General features: G+C 39.5%; 1 long non-coding RNA gene across 1 annotated transcript in view; it reads right to left on the reverse strand.

Annotated features, from left to right (window-relative positions):
* Window positions 1–21,777, reverse strand: part of LOC111560496 — a 141,547-nt gene that overhangs the window by 91,540 nt on the left and 28,230 nt on the right. The window lies entirely within an intron of this gene.

Here is a 21,777-nt window from a genome sequence, read left to right on the forward strand (position 1 = left end):
ATCAAAATTGCCCTTTTATCCACAAAGTGATTTCCCCTCTAGAATTGCCTTTTTCCATTGTATTCAGTTTAGTCTGAGTTCATTTAAACTATCACATGCATAGAGGCATTGACTATGTCTCCAGGCAAACTCTGGGAAGCGTCTATCAAAATCCCACTAGGAGTCTCAGAGTCAATCCTACCCCACATTTCCTGAATTGCTTACTCTATGCAAAGTCCCACATATAGCAGATTTAGATATTTTTCCTTATGAAAGCTTCACAAATCTGGTAGCAGTATTAATTTCTTTATAGATATGGAAACTCAGAGAGAGGAAGTTGAAACTTTTGTACTGGTTTGGCAGATAGGAAAGAGCTTATAATGTGAACTCTGTCATGTTCTCTAGTTCTTTTTCCATTTATCCTTTTAACTACACTATTTCCTCCTGTACCTTGGAATAGTCCAAGTAGAAAATTAAATCCAGAGCCATTTTCACCTGAAATCATAGTTTGATGCAGGATTGTTCTTTTCTTTTTTTTTTTTTTTTTAGTTTCCAAATTACATTACAGACTTATCTTTCTAGCAATGTGGAAACCTCTCCAAGGATTGCACAAATAAAAATGCTAGTTAAAATATATAATCATAATTTAAATGCATGGAGAAGTTGGCCAGAGAGTAAGAATTCCTCAGATGTCAGAAACGATGAGAAAGCACAAATCCTCAGGGTAAGTAAACGTTGGAGCCAGAGTTTGCCTGGGCAATACATGCCAATTCTTAGTGCTCTCAGGAGGGGCAATTTCAAGTCACAGACACCAACCTAAAAGCCAGCATCTCTGGGGAGCAGTTTTACCAGTGGGTGAAGTAGGAAAAAACCCACCCCATGGAGGGAGACAATGCCTCCCTCTGCCTTTCCACTGGGAATTCCTAATCTCGAGCCACACTCACTGAGGACGATGTAGGTGCCCGATTTCATACACCTACATGGTCAAAAACACACAAACAAAAATACCCTAAACCGAGAATACAGTTTGAAACAGTCTCAGGTGATAGCTCCCTCATGTGCTCAGCAGAGGCAAAGGAAAGTCTGCTCTGGAGGAATGCACTTGAAAAATGGGCCATCTAAAGGTCAAACTCAAAAGGAACTCACACTCAAAGGGCATTAGAAACATACTGTAACATACGATAAGGTGAAGTAATGTCTGAATCACACAAATACTATCCTTGAGCCAACAGACATATATAGAATACCGCACCCAGCAACCAGAAAATAACACATTCATCTGAAGTACACAGAAAAAATTTACAATAAGTAAACAAGGAGTGATCCCAACAATTATCAACAAATTTCAAAGACTCTATGCTATGAGGACCATATTTTATCACAACACATCAAATTAGTAATTAAGAAGATAATAGTAACTAAAAACACACTGTATTAGGAAATTGAAAAATACACTTTTAAGTAATACATGAATCACAGAAATTTAAAAATCCTTAAAAGTGAATGGTCATGAAAAATACTTATCGAACTTGTTGGAGGCATCTACAAATAATACCTGGAAAGAAAGTTAAAGTCTTACATGTTTGTATTAAAAAAGAAAGAAGGTTGAAAAAAACTAACCTAGGCACTCAACTTAAAAAAGTTCAAAAAAGAGGGGCACCTGGGTGGCTCAGTCGGTTAAGCGACTGACTTCAGCTCAGGCCATGGTCTCGTGGTCCATGGGTTCGAGCCCCAAGACAGGCTCTGTGCTGACAGCGTGGAGCTGAGCCTGCAGCCTACTTCGGATTCTATGATTCCCCCTCTCTCTGCCCCTCCCCCACTCGTACTCTGTCTCTCTCAAAAATAAATAAACATTAAAAATAAAATTTTAAAAAAAGCTCAAAAAAGAAAAAAATAAATCCAAAGAAAATAGAAGAAAGGGAATAAATATAAGAGCAGAACTTGATGAAACATAATGAAACAATGACACATTAGAGAAAATAAACAGAAGAAACAACCAGAAAAGCTGGCTTTTTTGGTTAAGTCTAGTAAAATTGATACACTTTTTGCAAAATTTACCAAGAACAAAATAGAGAAGAAACAGTATTAAGAGACAAAAAGATTACAACTCCTTGTTTGCAGCATAGATTAAAAAAGCTAATGTAAAAAAGTATTTTGAATAACTTTTGGCCAATTTATAAGAATTAAACAAGTATGAGGCCATAAAGTAAAAATTAAAAACACATTTCAAAGAATTTGTAGCAAACAGACTACTTAAAATATACGTGTAATGAAAACATTCTTTAAAAATGTATAAATTAACACACTAATTCAAGAACAAATAAAAATCCTGACTTGTCCTCTATCAATGCAAAAACTTAAGTCCATAGGTATAAATCTCTACACATAAAAGAAAACACCAGGATTGGATGGTTTTAAACATGATTTCTCCCAAATGCTGAAGGAACAAGACACTTCCCTTTTTACAAATGTTTTCAGGGAATAAAAAGAAGAAATATTTCTCTATTTTTAAAGCTAGTACTGAATTGGTACCGAAACTAAAGACAGGACAAGAAAGTAAAATTAAAGTCTTATCATAAACATGAATTCAAAAAGCATAAGCAAAATATCTGTAAGCCAAACTCAGAGACATATAGAAAACATACATTACTTACGAATCAATCTAACAAACATGTACAAGATTTCACTGAAAAACTATGCAACTTTATTGGGAGAAATTAAAGAAGACTACCCTGTTATTGTTTATTATTGTTACATAACAAATCACCAAAATTGGGGGTCTAAAACAACAATCAATTTTTTTTGCCCATTTTCCATGGGTCAAGAAATAATAAAGAAAAAAAAGGCTTGTCTCTGCTTCATGATGTCTAGATTCTTAGCTGGGAAGACCTGAAGTCTGGAAGTGACCCTACAGTTGAAAACTGTAATCATCTGAGGATTTGCTCACTCATATGCCTGGCCCCTGGGCTGAAAAGATTTGAAGTCAGAACTGCTAAGGGGAGAACCTACCTGTCGTTTCCTCATGTACTTGACTTCTTGCAGCATAGTAGCCTCATGGGAGGGTAACATACTCATTTGTTCGTCCCCTGGAAACTCAATTTTAAAAAACTGTTCTCTGGGGCGCCTGGGTGGCGCAGTCGGTTAAGCGTCCGACTTCAGCCAGGTCACGATCTCGTGGTCCGTGAGTTCGAGCCCCACGTCAGGCTCTGGGCTGATGGCTCGGAGCCTGGAGCCTGTTTCCGATTCTGTGTCTCCCTCTCTCTCTGCCCCTCCCCCGTTCATGCTCTGTCTCTCTCTGTCCCAAAAGTAAATAAACGTTGAAAAAAAAATTTTTTTAAAAACTGTTCTCTCCATATTGACATGGATTCAATGCATTCTCAATCAAAATTACAATAAAGGGTATGTGTGTGTGTGTGTGTGTGTGTGTGCGCGTGTAACTCAATAAGCTGATTCTAAAATTTACATAGTAGCACAGAATTATCCCAGGGAAAAACAAGTAGGCCGATGGAACACAAATGAGAGCCTGGGAAGAAAGCCATGAATATACAGACACTTGATTTGTGGGGGAAAAATATAGCACAGCAGATCAGTTGCTGAAAGATATTACTTTTTAATACATGATGCTTGGAAAACAGCTACCCATACAGAAAATTTGAAAATAGGACCCTGTAACTCACACCATACCAAAAGCTACTTCCAAAAGAACTAAAAACCTATCTATGAAAAGCAAACTATAAAGGTTCTAGAAGATAATATATAATAATCTAGAAGATAATTTTACATTAAAAACATTTTGGAAGACATTTTCATGACTTCATGGTATGATAGCCCTTCTTAAGATATAAAAAGCATCAACTTTATAAGGAGAAAATTGGTAACTATAACATTAAGATCAAAGAAGTTGTTCATCATAAGATATTCTAAGTGAAATTAAAGAGTAAGTCACAGAGATGAAAAGGTATTTTCAACTTCTATTAACAACAAAGAACTTGTATCTAGAATACATAAAGAACTTCTACAAATCATTAATCAAAGGACAGTCCAACCAAGAGAAAACTGAGCAAAGGACTCGAAAAGGCACTTCAAAAAGAGAAAATTGAGATGGCCAGCAAATGTCTGAAATGGCTTTCACCCCATTGAGTAATTAAGAAATACAAATTAAAAACACAGTGAAATATTATTTCACACTCACTAGACTAGCAAAAATTAAGAGCTCTGACCCTACTATGCACTGGCAAAAATATTAACAATGAAGACTCTAACAGATGGCTGGTAGAGAGTAAATTGTTATAAACACTTTGAAAAAAATTGGGATTACATAGAAAAGCTCAACTTACATATATGCCTTATGAGCCAGCATTATCCTCATAGGTTTTACCATGAGACACACAAGAACATATTCAGAGCATCACTGGCTGTGAGAACCCCAAAATAAAAAAGGAACCCACAAATGTCTATCAATAGGAGAGTAAATAAATTATAGTATATTCATAAAATAGAGTACCATACAGTAATAAAAATGAACAAACTGTAGCTAAATGCTTTAATACGAATTATACCAATGTAATGATGAGTGAAAAAAAAGACTCACAGAAGAATGTTCACAGTATATAGTAGAATTCCATTTATTTAAAATTCAAAAATAATACATTATTTAGGTATATCCATATGTGTTAAAACTATAAAGGAAAGCAAGGGAATGACTCACTTAAAATTTAGGCTAGAATTACCTTTGATGAAAGGGAAGAAGATGGGATCAGAGAGGCACCCAGAAGGTTTTAAATGGACTGACAATATTGTATTTCTTCAGCTAAGTGGTAGACAAATGGGTATTCATGTTATTAGTCTTCAAATTGTACATATATCTTATGAAAACTCTTTTATGTATGACATAGTTCACAACAAATTTTTTTAATTGCATTATATACTAATGCTACTACATATACTATACTAATTAGAAAACTTTTATCTCGTTGTATGGCCACACAGAATAGACCTTCAACAGTTTGGTAGCAACCCCAGCAGTTCCATAGTTAGAAAGATGTTTAAAAGTATAGCCCAAGAGAGATACTTCCATCAATGACTTCAACAAAGTGGGAGAGAAATTTCCAGATTATAGAAATTTCAGCAAGAATATTGTTTTATATATATATATAGTTTTTTAAAAGCTGTAGCTGTCTACAAAACTTCTATTATTCCTGAGCATGTGCAGAGCACAGGGACAAAGCCCAGAGACAGTCAAGGATCTGGGGAGGGTCAAGAGCAGTGTGCTGAAGGAAAGAGGTCCTCTTTTATATCCCAGCCCTGTAGCTATCTGCCCTGTGTGAGAAAATTAGAAACAGCAGTTGTATCCATTGTAGAAATACAGCTAGTGATGACACTTTAAAAGTATGCAATCTGAGCAACTGCAGCAGTGACAGTGAGAATTGCCACAATTCGGATATTCCTCTCATTACAAGGATGGACTGTTCCAATGGGATGCAGAGCATCATGGGACACTGAAGACCAAAAATGATGCAGAACAAGATGATGAAAGGAGAGGGTGGTTTGAACAAAACCCAGGCATGTACCATTCCCTTAACCACACCTGACAAAGAGTTGTGCTGATGGCCTAGGGATGGGGAGTGTGAAACAATACCAGATACACCACTGCACATGGGTATTGGTTTGTGAAGTCTATTTTCTCATAAGTGAGTATTTGACTGGTTTTCAAGCTGCAGAGCTTGCTCAGCAGCAAGGGTTCAATCATTTTCAAACCCTTTTGTTATATTCATAAATTTTCAAGTAAAGATACCCCTCCAGTGATTTCTACAGAAGTACATATACAGGGTGGATTCAACTGAGGGCTGTAATTAGAATTCTGGATGACAACAAAGGATAAGCAGCAACCTTCCTTATAGAACAGTACTTGACCCAAACTCCTTCCTACCTGGGCAGAGTTGCATGTAACAGAGTTGCACTTAACAATTATTTTTAATAGTCTCCCTAGGTAACTAATAACCTTTCTTTTGCTGCTCTTTCTGCTTCTCTACTAATGACCACTAAAATCTGACAAATTCAAAATTTTGAAAGTCATCCAACTATTTAACTCAGCCCTAGATTTTTTTTTTACCGAAACAGAAACTTCCAGATGTAGATCATTTATTTAAGTTACATATCATTTCTCTAAATTGACATGCAGCCAACTCACAATTATCCCCAATAATAGAGACTAGGTATCCAGGCATAATTTAATTCCACTGATAATCAAGAAAGCTTATTTTCCTCCTCCTTTATCAAACTTTCATCAGAGTTACTAGCCAGTTTCTGAAAGGACTGGTTCAAGTTTCCTTTTCTTTTACTTATCTTACTGTCCCTCTACTGAGAGGGCTAACGAGTCACTAGAGTCAGGCAATAGAAGGAAGTCCAAAGAGAAGAAAAAATCATATAATCCCTTAACTGAATAAATCACCCCTTGAGTTGAAGTTGAATGTGTTTTCTCCTCGGTTTTAAGGTTAATTTAGAAACTGTTTTTACCCCTGATATTATGCTTGGGGTGACCAGATGTCCCACCACTGCCACTCCTGTCAATACTATGTCTATCAATATGTCCTTTGTTTTATCCTTCTTATCTTCTTTTTCCTCTTCTTATCTTTTTTTCTGTTTACCACCAGCTAGCCCTCTTTTTTCCAGGGTGTCCTTTCCCTGAATTCTTTATTTAAAAAAAAATTTTTTTTAATGTTTACTTACTTTTGAAAGAGTCCGAGAGAGAGAAGGGAAGAGAGAGATGGAGACAGAATCTGAAACAGGCTCCATGCTCTGAGCTGTCAGCACAGAGCCCCACGTGGGGCTCAAACTCAGGAGCTGTGAGATGCTGACCTGAGCCAAAGTCTGATGCTTAACCGACTGAGCCACCCAGGCGCCCCTTTCTGAATTCTTTATTATAGCAGAAAACATGCAAATTCCACAGGAGCAAGTATGGACTCCAAAGATTAGTTGAAGGCCCTAGGAATGGGGAACATCTCCTAGCCCCATCCTTTTACATCTTCCCTGAGAAGTTTCATTATTCTTCCCCCTTCCCTCTGGTGCCAAGGAAAAAAACTAACTTCTGCTGTGCACCAGCCATGTGCCAGACATTGGTGGCTATCCTATCTCCATCTCCTACTCAATCTTACCTTCAGCTAAATGCAGTATTGGTTTATTATGTCTATTTAACAGGGACCTCAAAAGGATTAAGTTTTATTCTGCTACTAAGTAGTAGAGGCAAGATAGAGATCCAAGCTCTTACAGTTTTTACCACAAAAATGCTACCAGGCACAGGATACAATTTCTTTTGCTGTATTCTTGCTAACTTTCAATCTATAATTTCATCAATGTATTCTATTTCCTACATTAATTCCCATGTTTACAGAGAAAATTTACAGATTTGTGATCATTAAAATTTTAATCATAAAATTAAATAGAAGGGAATTATAGCTTGAAGATTCTAATGGATCCTAGAATCAATCTGGTTTCACTTAAATTACTTGAAGGGAATTTCAGAGAAATGTAATGATCAGGGATTTTGTGTATTTACTTCTAGTTAAGGATGGAATCTCATTGCATTATCTCTGTTTCCTCCAAAACTCTACTAGACTGAAAGCAAAGGATTTTTTTTTAAGTCCTAAACCCACAGTACCAAGGGAATAGGGAAGAAGACAGAAGCAACAAAATTTTGGATGCTAGAAAGAAAATAAATGAATGCAACAGACTTAGCAGACCCAATAAAGTTAACTGCTACATCGACAGCAGGGAGAGCCAAGACAAAACCACATTTATGCCATAGAACCTCCAGGAGGATGAAGAATTGGCATCATCCTGGACTTTTGGAAATAGGGGTGAAAGTAGAGCTAATAAAAGGAGTGTTGATTGATAGTCCTCATGAGATTTCCAAATACCTACCCTGAAACCAAGAGCCAAGTGCCTGCTGCTCCTTCCCATGGAAGAAAACAAATGTTTACTCTCCAGAGAAGGTAAAACAGAGTCTCTCTGAGCTAAAAGACACCAGGTCCACATAATGATAGGGAGACATTGACATCAGGTGTTATGTAGAAATATTATTAACAGCCTCTGCACTCTAGCTTTCTTTCCACATTTGCCTTCCAGAAATCTAGACTATTCCTCTAATAAGACAGTATAATGTCCTTCCCTAGGGAATCTGAACACCTTAAGAAGAAAAAAAAAAGTCCAAAGCTATTGATATTGGAGCAGCACCAGTGAAACGACCCAAACAGATCACCCTGATGTCAGCCCACAGCTGGGCCTCAGCAACATGTGCACAGGTTGCAGTTAGCTCTGTAGCACTATGTTCCTACACATGAGCAAAGACATGACTTGCCAAACTTTAAGAAATGAATCTAATACGAAAAGCAGGAGGTCCAAACAAATAAACATTTAAAAATCGCATGGAGATAAAAACAATGCAAGGAGATTTCACAAAAAATATTGCTAATATTCTTAGTAAGATAAGAGAAGATATTGTATCCATTAAATAAGAATGGCATAATGTTAAAAATCAAAGAATATAAAAAAGCAAGCTTCAAAGAAGGGTTGAAAAATAAACTTGACAAAAATTACAGACAGAGCCAAAAGGGCAAAGAGAAGATAATGGGGTCAGAAAGATAAGAAATTCGAAGTAATCCCATACCTGAATAATAACGGTTCCAGAAAAAGAAAACAAAGAAAGTGAAAAAAGCAAATCAAAGAAGTAGTTTAAGAAAATACTACAGACCAATGGATGAAGTTCCAATAGAAAGGATTCTCTGTATGCCTACCACAACGGATGAAATCAAGCCCATGCTGTGAGGCACAGTGTGACAGTGCTGTGGTGCATCCCTTACATCTCCCTTCAGGGACAAAGGACTTAGTCCCCTTGCTGTAGTGAGTTTTTCCGCTGGAGAGTGCCTCAGCAGGAAAAAATTGCCTTACCCAAGACCCTGTCTCTTTCTGGGGTGGCCCATATCCAATCAACACAGGGATGTAAAGGACCAGCCTCCTTGCCCCATCCAGGACAACTCTGAAGGGCCATTCTACTTGTGGAGCCACTACAGACCCACTGCTGAGGTTCTTCTGAGATCACATCACAACTCAACTTCTCCCTCCCTCTCCCTTCCCTTCCTTCCTTCCATAGGTGTTGATCTCAAGAGCACTCCCAAATAAACCTTCCCCATACTAATCTCCATCTCAGGGTCTGCTTTCTGGAAATCCAGCCTGTGATACACATCACTGTGAATTTTCAAAGTGCCTGAGATTTTAAAAAATATTTATTTATTTTTTAGAGAGAGACAGCGTGTGAGCAGGGGAGGAGCAGAGAGAGAGGGAGACACGGAATCCGAAGCAGGCTCCAGGCCCCAAGCTATCAGCACAGAGCTCGACACGGGGCTCAAACTCACAAACTGTGAGATCATGACCTGAGCTGAAGTTGGACGCTCAACCAACTGAGCCACCCAGGCACCCTGAGATTTTTTTTTCAAAGAAGAAAAAGAAGGAAAAGAAAGAATTGTGAAATCCCTCTAATTGGTATAAGAGAGGAGGAGTGGGTCTCATACAAAAAATTAAGTATCAAAATGACTTTGGATTCTCCATAAACACTGAATAGTAATAGACAATGAAGGAAAAATTTAAATTCAGAGAGAGAGGGGAAAAAAAACAATTAAAACCTGAAATTTTACACCTAGCCAAAATCTAAATGAAGTATGAGGATAGAATAAAGATACCTAGTCTCAAAATTTACCATTCATGGGCTTTTTCTAGGAAAAATTGAAGCATGTGTATAGGTAACATAAAGGAATAAACCCAAAAAAGGAGGAAATTATGGAATCTAGGAAATAGGGGTCCCAACTTGGGACAGTGGCAAAAAGAATCCCTTGGGATGATGAGGTGGTGGCAAAGGAGATTCCACAATTATACCTGGCTAGAGAGAGGCCTGAAGATCAGTCAAACTCAAAGGGCAAGTCAGAAGACTGCTAAGACTGGTTCAGTCAGATAAAGCAGACAGACTATCAGGTATGTTTGAATGTACCCAGAGGAAACTTACACAGCTGAAGGAGTTTGGGGATACAGTAGTGGTGTGCATATAGTAAACTAAAAAATGAAGAAAGACAAAGACCATATACAAGTACCAAGGAAATAAAGATGTGGAGGAAAGGAAAAGTAATAATAAAATCTTGCAGAACTTTCAATTGTGTTGACATAATAAAAACGTAAATAAACTATTTACTGGGGCTCTTGGGTGGCTCAGTTGGTTAAGTGTCCAACTCTTGATTCAGCTCAGGTCATGATCTCATGGTTTGTGGGATTGAGCCCTACATCAGGCTCTGTGCCTCTACCTCTCTGTCACTCCCCCACTCTTTCTCTCTGACTCTCTCAAAATAAATAAATAAATAATAAATTCATATATATATATATATATATATATATATATATATATATATTAAAAAACTCTATTTACTGATAGATCTAATTTAACCAAAATCAGAGTTAACTATACTGGGAGGATAGCAAGTATGTGTGTGTGTTTGTGTGTGTGTGAATGTGTTAGGTAGTTGTGGGGAGTGTGTAAAAAGAGATCAAAACCCTCATTTTTCATAACGGGAAGATAACTGAATTATCTAAGTATAGAAAATAAAATAAAATAAAATAAAATCTCGAAAATCAAGTGGCAATACTATAGCATGTAACACAGAAATACGAAAATGCAGACAAAAAAAAATCATTTATAAGTTGAATGCAACTGCTTTCTGGGAGCAGGAATGGATATGTGGAGAGGTGGTAATGCCCATTAATATAAGTAAAAATCAAATTTAAAAAAGAATTCTTTGGTTTTGAATTTGTTAGCTTTTTTCTACCAAGAAACCTATGTCACCAAAGGTTTAACTTGAGTGCCTTGATTTTGGGTTTGTATTAGTAGCAGTGTGGTTGCTACTTCATTTTTTTTTTCTTTTTAAAAGAGAGACAGAGGTGTGAGCAGGGGAGGGGCAGAGAGAGAGGGAGACACAGAATCCAAAGCAGACTCCAGGCTCTGAGCCATCAGCACAGAGCCTGACGCGGGGCTCAAACTCACAGACCGCAAGATCATGATATGAGCCAAAGCTGGATGCCCAACCAACTGAGCCACCCAGGCACCCCACTACTTCATTCTTTTGGGGATTTTTACTGGCTCAATGAAAATGGCAGAAAGGAATCATGTCCAAACTAGTTTGTAGGATAAAGTTCTTCTTTTATGTAGACTCTTATATTTCCTAAGATCTCATTTGGCCAAATAGTCTTCAGAAGCACAATATGGGCTACACTTTGAAGCACAATATGATATTTTTGTATACCCACAATGCAGTTAAGTTATAGGAATTTTTAATCAAAGATAAAAAGCTGACCACATCTGGTTTTGGAATTAGCACCACAGAAGAAAATACTCTCTGCAAAGGCGACCTAGTCTGCATGCTCACCTCCTGAGCACAACAGGAAATGAAGGCTGCTACTAGGTAAAATCCCACAGGCTCACTTGGGTGGCTTTGGGGGTGACAGTGGGACACTGACGCAGAAGGGGCAGGCCAAAATGAAATTCACACCTCCTCCCCAATACTACACAGCTGGGTCACTGCACCTTCCCCACCCTCAACATAGAGAATGTGGTGCATCATCCCCAGGAGTGAATGGACCCGAGGTAGGAGAGCTCTTGGCCTCAGCTTATTGATTGTGCATGTGAAGAAACCCCAGTAAGGCACCGGAGGGTCTTCACCAAATGCCCATGGCTTAGCACTAGTGCCAAGTATAGTGTCTGGCAGACAAAAGACACTTGATAAAAACACACTGGATGGTGGGATAGCAGGCACAAGCTGTAAGCACGAGGCCCCTTTTAGAGACTTAAGAAAAAGGAGGGCAGACTGGCCAAAGTTGGTTTCTAACATCTGCAACCATTAAGTAGAAAACTCTCCCCCAGCATCATAAGCAGTCATACAAGTAGTTTTTATTCCCTAAAGCTGGAATGTCCTAAGAAAACAAGGGTCCTCAACATATGGGAAGTCATCAGAAGGCAGGATAACCAGCTTGTGGAAGAGCACTAAGTGGAACTGAAAGCTCCCAGGTGAAGGGCAAGATGACCTGGATCTAGATGACAACAGAGTACCATCATGAGAACAAGCATGCCCTTGACTGCCATGAGTACTTGAAGAGGCATCAAGGAACAATGGCCCATGTTTAGTGAACATAGGTACTGACTATGTTCTAGGTATTATTCAAAGAGCTGTAGTTGTGTTTCTGTATTTTATCATCACAACAGTGAGGATGTGTTGCATAACCCCAAGAGCCGCCTTCCACACTGTGAAATGCCCGGGGGCTCCTCACAGTGCAATGTCCTGTGAACTTATTGCAGAAGACCTGGGGATGGCTGTTTGGTCTCAGAAAGGTCATCACTCTTGATCAGGAAGCAGAGTTCATGGCAACCACCAACCCCTGAGGGTTGTAGAAAACAATGTGGGTTGTGTAGTCTGGAGTTGTTGCACACAAGGGAGATTATTTTATTGGCCTCATTTTACAGTGATGAAACTAAGGCATAAACAGGAAGCAGCTTGCCCTAGGTCGTCCACTTAGTAAGTGGTGGAGCTTGTATCCAAATTCAGGTAGTCCTGATCCTATTAGACTTGTGTTTTAATAACCACACTTCACTCCTTTTAAAAAAGAGGGTGGTGAGTGAGGCACCTGGGTGGCTCAGTCAGTTAAGCATCCTACTCTTGATTATGGCTCAGGTCATAATCTCATGGTTTGTGAGCTCTGTGTCGAGCTCTGCATTAATAGCATGGGTCCTGCTTGGGATTCTCTCCCTCCCCCCCCCCCCCCCGCCTCTCCCTTGCTTACTCTCTCTCTCTCACACAAAAATTAAAATAATAAATAAAAAAACTTAAGATTTTTTAAGTAAAAAAATAAAAAAGACGGGGGTGAGGAAGGAGAAAAGTAACAGGGAACAAGGTACTAGAATGAAAAAATGATGAAGTAAAAGGGAAGAAAACAGAGAAAAGCATTCGCTTCAGGTACCAACCACAGAAGTGGTTCCATAGATTGGGCTGGAGAATTATGATCAGATAATTTTCTTCATAAGGGATTTTGCAGTCTCCTCTTGTGAATGCTGTTCTGCCCCAGGATAAGACCTTCACAGAGGGAAAATTTGTCAGGAGGCACCTTCTCATGTAGTGAAAGTGGGGTTTGGTTTCTTCTGTTTTTAAGGGACAGCACAGCTATCAGAGACCCCATCTCACGGGCAGATGCAGTGCCTGCTGTACGTGAGTGGGCCTCTGGCACTCGGCCTCAACTTCATGGTTTGTTGTTCGAATAGAAGGCTTGGACACCTGCAGGGCGGGAAATGTGATACCGTCCTCCCCAGAGCAAAGAGTGGGAAACAGAGATCTATCAACCTGAAAGAGATAGTTTGTGGGTGTAGGTGACAGACCTTAGTGGGAGGAAGCAACTGAAAGGTCCCCCAAGTGCTCAGCTTGCCTGTCACACACACCTCATTCTACAGTGAGGCTGCTGCCACGATTATTAAATGGCTTTGCCTGTGCTCTTTGCTTTTGTGGGAAAAATATTACTTGCTTTGTAAAGTAAGAAATAGGGCTCACTTTCCTTCATGTTTGAACACTTCTAAATATTCTGAACAATACCTATGAATAGAGAGCAGGGGACATTTTAAGCAGACCTGCTTGGGGTTCATTGGAAGCTCTACTCCTTCATTGCCTTCTGCCACCCTGAAGAGCTAGATGTGAAGAGGGTCATGGCTGGAGCATAAGAACAGGTGGAACAGCAACGTGATTTAGCAAACTGCAAACACTCATTCCGAACTGGAAAACAGCCAGTGGTGTGTTTCTCATGCTCACAGACATTTCTCGGTTCAGGACATATGAGTTGCCTAGAACAAAAACTATATCCTCCGCAACACATGGGTGAGAATATGACCTTTGGTTTGGCCACTGTCTTTAGGAGAGCTCTCTTCTCACCATAAAGAAGGCACATTCTACTTGCAAAACACAGTTTACTTCACATCGAGAAAAGCATCATATCAAGATGTTTATTGAGTAACTAGAATGTGCAATATGTTCACATTTAATGCCAGAGATACACCTCAGCCTTCGCAGATCTAGCAGTCTGACTAGGAGGACAGTTGCATAGATACACCAATAATAATAATGAAACAACAACAATAGCTAACATTTACTGAGAGTATGTTCCAGGCACTAAGTTTTACATACATTACTCTCAGTTAATTTCATTTAATTCCTACCACAACCTTGAAAATTCAATTTACCCCTAAAATGCAATTATTATTTCCATTTTACAGAAAAGGAAACCATGCGGCCCCCAAGTGGCTCAGTTGGTTAAGGGTCTGACTCTTGGTTTCAGCTCAGGTCATGATCTCATCGTTCGCGAGTTTGAGCCCCGGGTTGGGCTCTGTACTGACAGTGCAGATCCTGCTCAGGATTCTCTGTCTCTTTCTCTCTCTGCCCCTCTCCCACTTGCACATGTTTTTTTTCTCTCTCTCTCAAAATGAATAAATAAACAAAAGAAGAAGAGGGGGGGAGGAGGAAACAAACCACAGAGTTAAATGCCACAAAGCTAAGAAATGTCAGAGCTGGGATCAAACCCAGGCAGGCTGGCTTCAGAGTTTGGTTTATAGTTTACACTTCACTCTTCATAGGATAGAATGAGTATTTCCAGCAGGAAAAAAGGTTATTATAAAATAGTGAATTGCAGTTTAAATATTTTTTTTTACCATTTTATTATCAAAGATGGGATAGAAGACTCCACAAAGTCAAAATGCAAGCCCCACATATCTATACAGAAATCCCTGATTATCTACAGTTTATTCATTCTTTAAGAAGCCTCCCATCCTTCAGGCTTTCTTGGAACAGCTGGAGGTTGGCCTCCAGAAACTGCATTCTTAGGAGCTCCTGAAGACTCCTTCACTGTGGCTAGGGTCTGATGGCCTTCAATTGTCACCAAAAGTCCCCACCGATTCATTCATTCCCCGCTCAGTGACCAAAGATAGGAAATCAGATGGCAAATGGGACTTCTTGCCAAGTTTCCACACATGGGCAACAAGTAGTCCCTAAGGGAAGAACAGAGCAAGCAGCATAATTTGCAGGGTCCAGGGCAAAATAAAATGTGGGGTCTCTTGCTGTAAAGCAGGGAAAAGGTATTGTTAACAGTACTAAAAAATAAAGCCTTTTCTTATTTCTGTGGTCTCTCTTTAAGTTTTTAAATTTGCTATCTAATGTCATTCTAAGTAAAAAAAAAATTAAAATTTTAGGTTATTAGTATAAGTTTTGCTGTTAATCTTTATTTGTATAATGCCAGTTTTAATGCAAATATAAGAGCATTTAACTTCTATGCTGAATTACCAAAATTATTCAATTTGCATTTGTAGTGCATGTATGCACATATATGTAATTCTTACCACATGAGTGGAAACACTGCACAAAACTAACTCAGCTCTTTTCATTTCATTTCTTTATACATGCACATTCTACCTAAACTCTCTACCTTCAAATTACTGAAGAGTATGGAAGATGAAAAGAAAAGGAACTATGGGTTGGCCTATCTTTCTCCTTCCTCTTAGGTCACCAACTGCAGTGTAATACAGGTAAATAAGAATGGTAAGAAAGGGTTTAATAGAGTTCCTTAGTTGTTCATTTTCCTTAGAATGCTACTGACTTTTTCCTGTGCACAAAGTTTTGGCTCAAACAGTAAGTATAGCACTTTAGGGCTATCAGTGTCCTGGCTTACTCATTCATAGACATAACACACTTACCTTGTACTCGTTTTGAGTCTCGCTTGACTCCCACACATCGTGGGTCTATCAGCATTCAACGTTTATGAGACATCACAAATATTGTATGAGGAGGGGGATGCAAAGGATGGCATGACAGACATGTACACTGTGCTAATCTGTTCATAGGCAGGCTTTGTTGATTATCAGACTTCACTTAAAAATCACAAGTTCAAAGATAAAATTCCTGAGAATTTTAGTGAGGAAATTATTGAGAATCCCAAGTCTGTGGCAACAGAGCATTATAAACTAAGCACGGGTCCTTCTGAGCATGGGACCCTGTGCAATTGCAGAAGTCTCATACCCAAGAAGCAGCCCTAGGCAAGCGTCATTTAACTCTAGTGCTGGCAGCTAGAAAGTGGATCAGACTTGGTGTGAGAAAGTTTCCAGCTCCCTAGACACAAATAGAAATAATTCTACTGAGTGTGCAGCTGCCCAAGTTAGAAGGAAGACTCGAAGGGGGGTATATGTTAAAAAGACCTGAAATGAAACACTGTGGACTTCAGCTTACTATGATTTGATTTGTAGAAAATACATTTGGTTTGCCTTTATATTTGCATAAGTTTCTTTCTGATTATAGATGTGTGTACATATACATATACACACATACGATATACATATGCATATATCACATATGTATATGTAATGGCCCCAGTGGGACTCCGTGCCAGTTGAGTGAAGAAACATTTCTGAGGTTTCATCATTGAGAGCTTAACTAAAGAAGTGTGACATTTCAATAAGATAACAGAGGCTTTCATGCCATGGGCTTGTCTAAAATCACAAGTGCCCAGGAACTGAGGAGTCTTCATTGAACCCAATTTATGTGCTTTTTTCAGATTTATTCATTTCCACCTGTCCCTCAAGTCCTTGGCCAGTTACTCATTAGAGAGTCCAAGCTGGCCACCTCATTCCTGAATTTTACCAGTTACCTCAAATTCTCTTAAAATAAGAACCATCTTAGGCATGGCCTCTGCAGCCCTTGGCAGGGGTAGGGAGGATGGAGCCTCAAGCCCAAGCTGATCAGATACACAGAAGTTCTAGTTTCTCCCACCACACCTGGTCCCAGATGAAGCATAGTGCGGTGGGGAAAAGTGTTTTACCAGGTTTGACTTCCCAGAAGATACCCAAAAGGGCTAGGGAACACAACCCAGAAGGGTAGAGAAGCCAATGCCCTGTGGTGCACACTTTGACTAATGAGAGACAAAAGACAGGAAGGAGCCAGCGGATAAATTCTTTTCCTGAACTTAAAGAACTATTCCAAGGTAGAACACTTCCAAGAAGTCAATTCAGAAATGAACCCACTGGGTAAAGCACCAGGGAGTGTTCTTTTTATGACCAGCTTTGCTAATATACCTTGTATTTGCTTTCCGTTCTTCCCTGCTTCATTTGCCTTTACTCTTCACCTGCAGTAGAGCACTAGCTAAGCTTTGCCTGGTCTCTATTTATAGGAAACTAGGGGCAAGGCACTCATCAACAACAAAATCTTCCTCTTAACTATCACCTGGTACAGGAGTCCCCTAGCTAAATAATCTATCATAGATTATGGGTATTGGGGAATTAAAAATGAAATATCTAACACCAAACCTTTTAATTTTATATCTTTTGAATCATCGCCTTTACTGTGTTATGGATGACCTACTATAAGCCAAGTACTAGAGATACAGGGAATAAGAGAATTATAATTCTTGTGAAAGGTCATAATTTAGTGGGAAAGACAAAAAAAAACATACCCTAACACAGTAGGTTTTATTATACATGTTATGAATAAATAAATGGTGGAGATACTGGAAGGTATGGATGTGGACTGTCCATTGGTAAAATGGTCAGAGGAACCTCCTCTGAAGAGGCAATGTTTAAGCTGAGACTGAACAAGTAAGAGGAAACCTGCAAGCAAAATCTGAGGGTGGGGAGCACTTTGGAAGAGGATGTGTCAAGTCTCAGAGGTAGAAATGAAGTTAAAAGGGTCAAGTAACTAAAAGAAGATCCATGGGGCTGAAAGAGAACAAGAGGGGGAGCAAAGGCACCAGACAGCACTGGGGAATTGGCTAGGCAGAGCTCAGGCTGGGCCATGTCAGCCAAGATAAGGGGTTTGGAATTTTATTTCACTTCCCTTGTTTTTGAAAATACAGTCAAACATCAGAATTTATGTTATATCTTAATCCCAAACCATTTAAATATTATTTTTCAATGTTTATTTATTTTTGAGAGAGAGAGAGAGAGAGAGAGAGACAGAGCACGAGCTGGGGAGGGGTAGAGAGAGAGAGAGAGAGAGAGAGAGAGAGAGACAGAATCTGAAGCAGGCTCCAGGCTCTGAGCTGTCAGCACAGAGACCCATATGGGGCTTGAACTCACGAACCATGAGATCATGACCTGAGCCGAAGGCAGACACTTAACCGACTGAGCCACCCAGGTGCCCCAACCTCAAATCATTTTAAATGAGATATTTAATCTTCAAAGTGTTAAACTTTAAAGAGATACCAGTTAGCACAACGTGATTGGTGAGGGTGCCAGAAAGCAGGCATTATGAGAAAACAAAACAAACAAACAAAAAAACCTCTTAACAGTCAGAACTTTGATTTCTGAAACAGATTCTGCTTCTTTTGTGACAGTTTGAAAATGTAAAATATTTATCAACACTGAAAGTGAAACTTCTCCCTACCACACCCAATGATTCTGTGCCCCCAGGACCCAAACATTTTAGTCTCCCTGCAAGAGAAACCCCTCATTTCTCAAATGGCTACTCGTCTTCACCATCAGTGGTCACTAAATTAACTGAGTGTGACTCAACTAAAGCAGGCCTTCTCTAGGTCTTCAAACAACCACACAGTCTGAGCTCTAATCCCTTGGATTAGAGACTCTAAATTCAGCCCTTTGATTTGGACACTGCTTCCATGCTTACTTGAGAATGCAGGATGAGAGGAACCATTTAGAAATGTCAATCCCCCACTGAAACATAAAACTGACAGCCTCCTCGTCTGTCTGGTCCTTTCAGTTAGCATTTCTTCTCTAGAAATGCCACTTGGAAAATTCAGGGACTATCCTTTTGTACAGTACAGCACCCCTTCCTTCAGTAAACCTCCCCTAGATTAATTGGCATTACCACAGCCGTTCACAGCTGTATACAAGATGTTGGGGAGTGCAGCAGAGAAAGGGGTGATTATGGTTGCCTGCACACTGTCATTGCTTAGTAAGAACAGACTCCCCTCCTTCAGAAATGGCATGATAATGAAATGTAATAGCAGAGCCTCTTGGCAATCAATGCCATGGTGGAAATAAGTGCATATCTCAGTGACAATAACAAAGATGAAATGTGAAACAACAAAGCCCTTTCTCTCTTGGCCAGAACTCTTGAGAGCAGCTCATTACTCTAACCTTTCCACCTTCACTGGATGCACAATTAGAAACATGCATTTCCACGGGCATTAAATCCACTTGCTCGCTCACTCTGCCCTCATTAGAACACTCAATGGGGCCCAATTAGCTGGATGGCCATAAACAGATGTTTGTGACTTGGGAAAACAGAAAGAGAAACTTTTTGGAGCCAAAAGAGTATGGAGAAAATCCGGCACACCCCATCTTATTAATTACCTGAAATCTAAAGTTTTACTTTTGCCATGAGCCTACAATTTTTGTTTTGATAGGAAAACCTTAAGGCCAAAAACATGAAGTTCTACTATAGCAATATTTCATGTGAGTCATGGAATATATTTTAAAATTTAGTCTACCTCTTAAAATTGAGAGGTTTTGCAGATTGCCTGCATCCCTTGAAAAGATGTCAGAAGGTTTGGCAACAGTGAGCCAGGTCACTTTCCTGCTTGGCCACAACGATTGAAGGTGAGTGATGTCTGCCCCTGCATATGTCCTCCACATCATCACTGTCCCCACCAACCTGGTTACCTCCTGGACCCGGCCCACGTCTCTTGCTCATGCTGTCTGCTTCATAACCGGGAATAGACTCACAGCACTAAACTTACTAGCTTGGGTAACTTAACTTCTCTTTGCCTCAGTTTTGTTTTGTTTTCTTTTTGTTAATCTAAAATGGGGTTATGTGGGCAAAATGGGTAAGGGGAATGGGAGGTGCAGGCTCCCAGTTATAGAGCGAATAAGTCATGGGGATAAAAGGTACAGCCTAGGGAATACAATCAATGGTATTGTAGTAGTTAAGTAGGGTGACAGATGGTAGCTATACTTGCAGTGAGCATAGCATAATGTATAGAGATGTTGAATCACTATGTTGTACACCTGAAACTAACATAACATTGTGCGTCAATGACACTTCCGTGTAAACAAACAAACAAATAAAGGATATAATATTCACCTACTGATAATTAAATGAGCTAAAACAGATATTGTTAAGAATCGTGCCTGACACATAAGCAATCGGTAAATATAGCCATCACTTGGTTGTCATTGTCATCATCAGCATCAGCATCATCACCACTTGTTCTAGGGAACATAACCCAATCTGGTTTCTTCACTCCTCCAGTGGAGAAGTCAATGCAATGTAGTTACCACCAAGAGCACAGCCTATAATAAAGATGGTCTGAGAACAATTTTTATCCAGAAAACCACAACAATAATTTGTATTATAATTCTACTGTGGAGTGAAGACACAGGGAAAAAAACCTAAATAATAATCATTGTCCCAACCCGGATATCCTCACAATATCTGAATGCAGGAATCAGAGTCTATGAGTATGCATAGCATATACGGAGGAAGGAAATACTGAATGAGGCACAACAGCAAAGTAATGGCCTCAGGGTGCTTGGGAGATGAAGATAATTTGTTTTTGAGGAGCTCTCAGGCTCAGACCTTAATGTATTTCTGCCCAGTACTCAAGTAAGAAAACTGTGTGAGCAGGAAGCAGGCTTTGCCCCATCAGAGGCTATTCACCTTCCTGGACCAGCCTGCCTCAACACCACGCCTTCAAGGTAGACTGCACAGGCCCTGTAGGAAGAGTGGAGGATGAAGAAGCACCTTACTAAAATTCAACTAACAGGAGGAGTGCTTTCCTATGTCTTAGTTCAGATGATTGGTTAATATCACACTAGCAATACCTGCTAATTAAGGTTCTCAGATTTGATACTGCTATTCCTCTAAGGGGCCACTTGCAAATGTGTGGGTGTTTTTTGATAGTCACAATGATGGGAAAATGCTATTGACAGTGGGCAGGAGCCAAAGATGTTAAATTTTCTAATAATGCTCAGGAAAGTCAGGCATGACTAATGTCCATACCAAGATGCCAAGGGCAACCCCGCTGAAAAACAGCCAATGATTCATTATTTTTCCTGTTCAAATTGTGCATGAGAAAATTCCGCCCTGAGGCAAAGCAAACGCATTCTGATAATTCATGGTTAGTTAATATTTGACCCTAGCCCCAAACACCATTGTCAGATGAGTAGTTCAGCTAAATTTTCAGTTGAAGAATATTGGTGGTGGCAACAATGGCATCTATTCAAGATGACTCTCTATATCCTCATTTGAATAAGCCCACATGATTTCAAAGTTTCTCCTGGTGACTCTAATTCCCTCTTTACATGAAGATATGACCAAAACCTTAATATGTATTAACTCCCATTCTGGGTTCTGGGATATATGTTAGTAAACCAGATAGATGAGACTGATGTTCTTATCAAGTTCTCATCCTAGGAAGGGAAGACAAACAATAAACTAGTAAATTATGAAAAATATAACTTCAGATGAAGAGAAGGGCCATGAGTGAAATAAATCTTTCTAGCTATGATTAAGATATTGTGGGATGAGGAGCCTTTAATGGAATGGTCAGAAACTGCCTCCCTGAGAAGGTATCACCGGAGCTGATTTCTGAGTGACAAGAAGGAACTCACCATGTGAAGATGCATAGTGGGTAGAGCATCCTAGGCAGAGATAATAGCAAGAACAAAGGCTATTGGGTGGGATGAAGCAGGCATGTTTCAGGAAGAAAAAGAATCTAATGTGGCTGAGC

This window comes from Felis catus, chromosome B2, assembly GCF_018350175.1.
Source record: "Felis catus isolate Fca126 chromosome B2, F.catus_Fca126_mat1.0, whole genome shotgun sequence".
Taxonomy (NCBI): Eukaryota; Metazoa; Chordata; class Mammalia; order Carnivora; family Felidae; genus Felis; species Felis catus.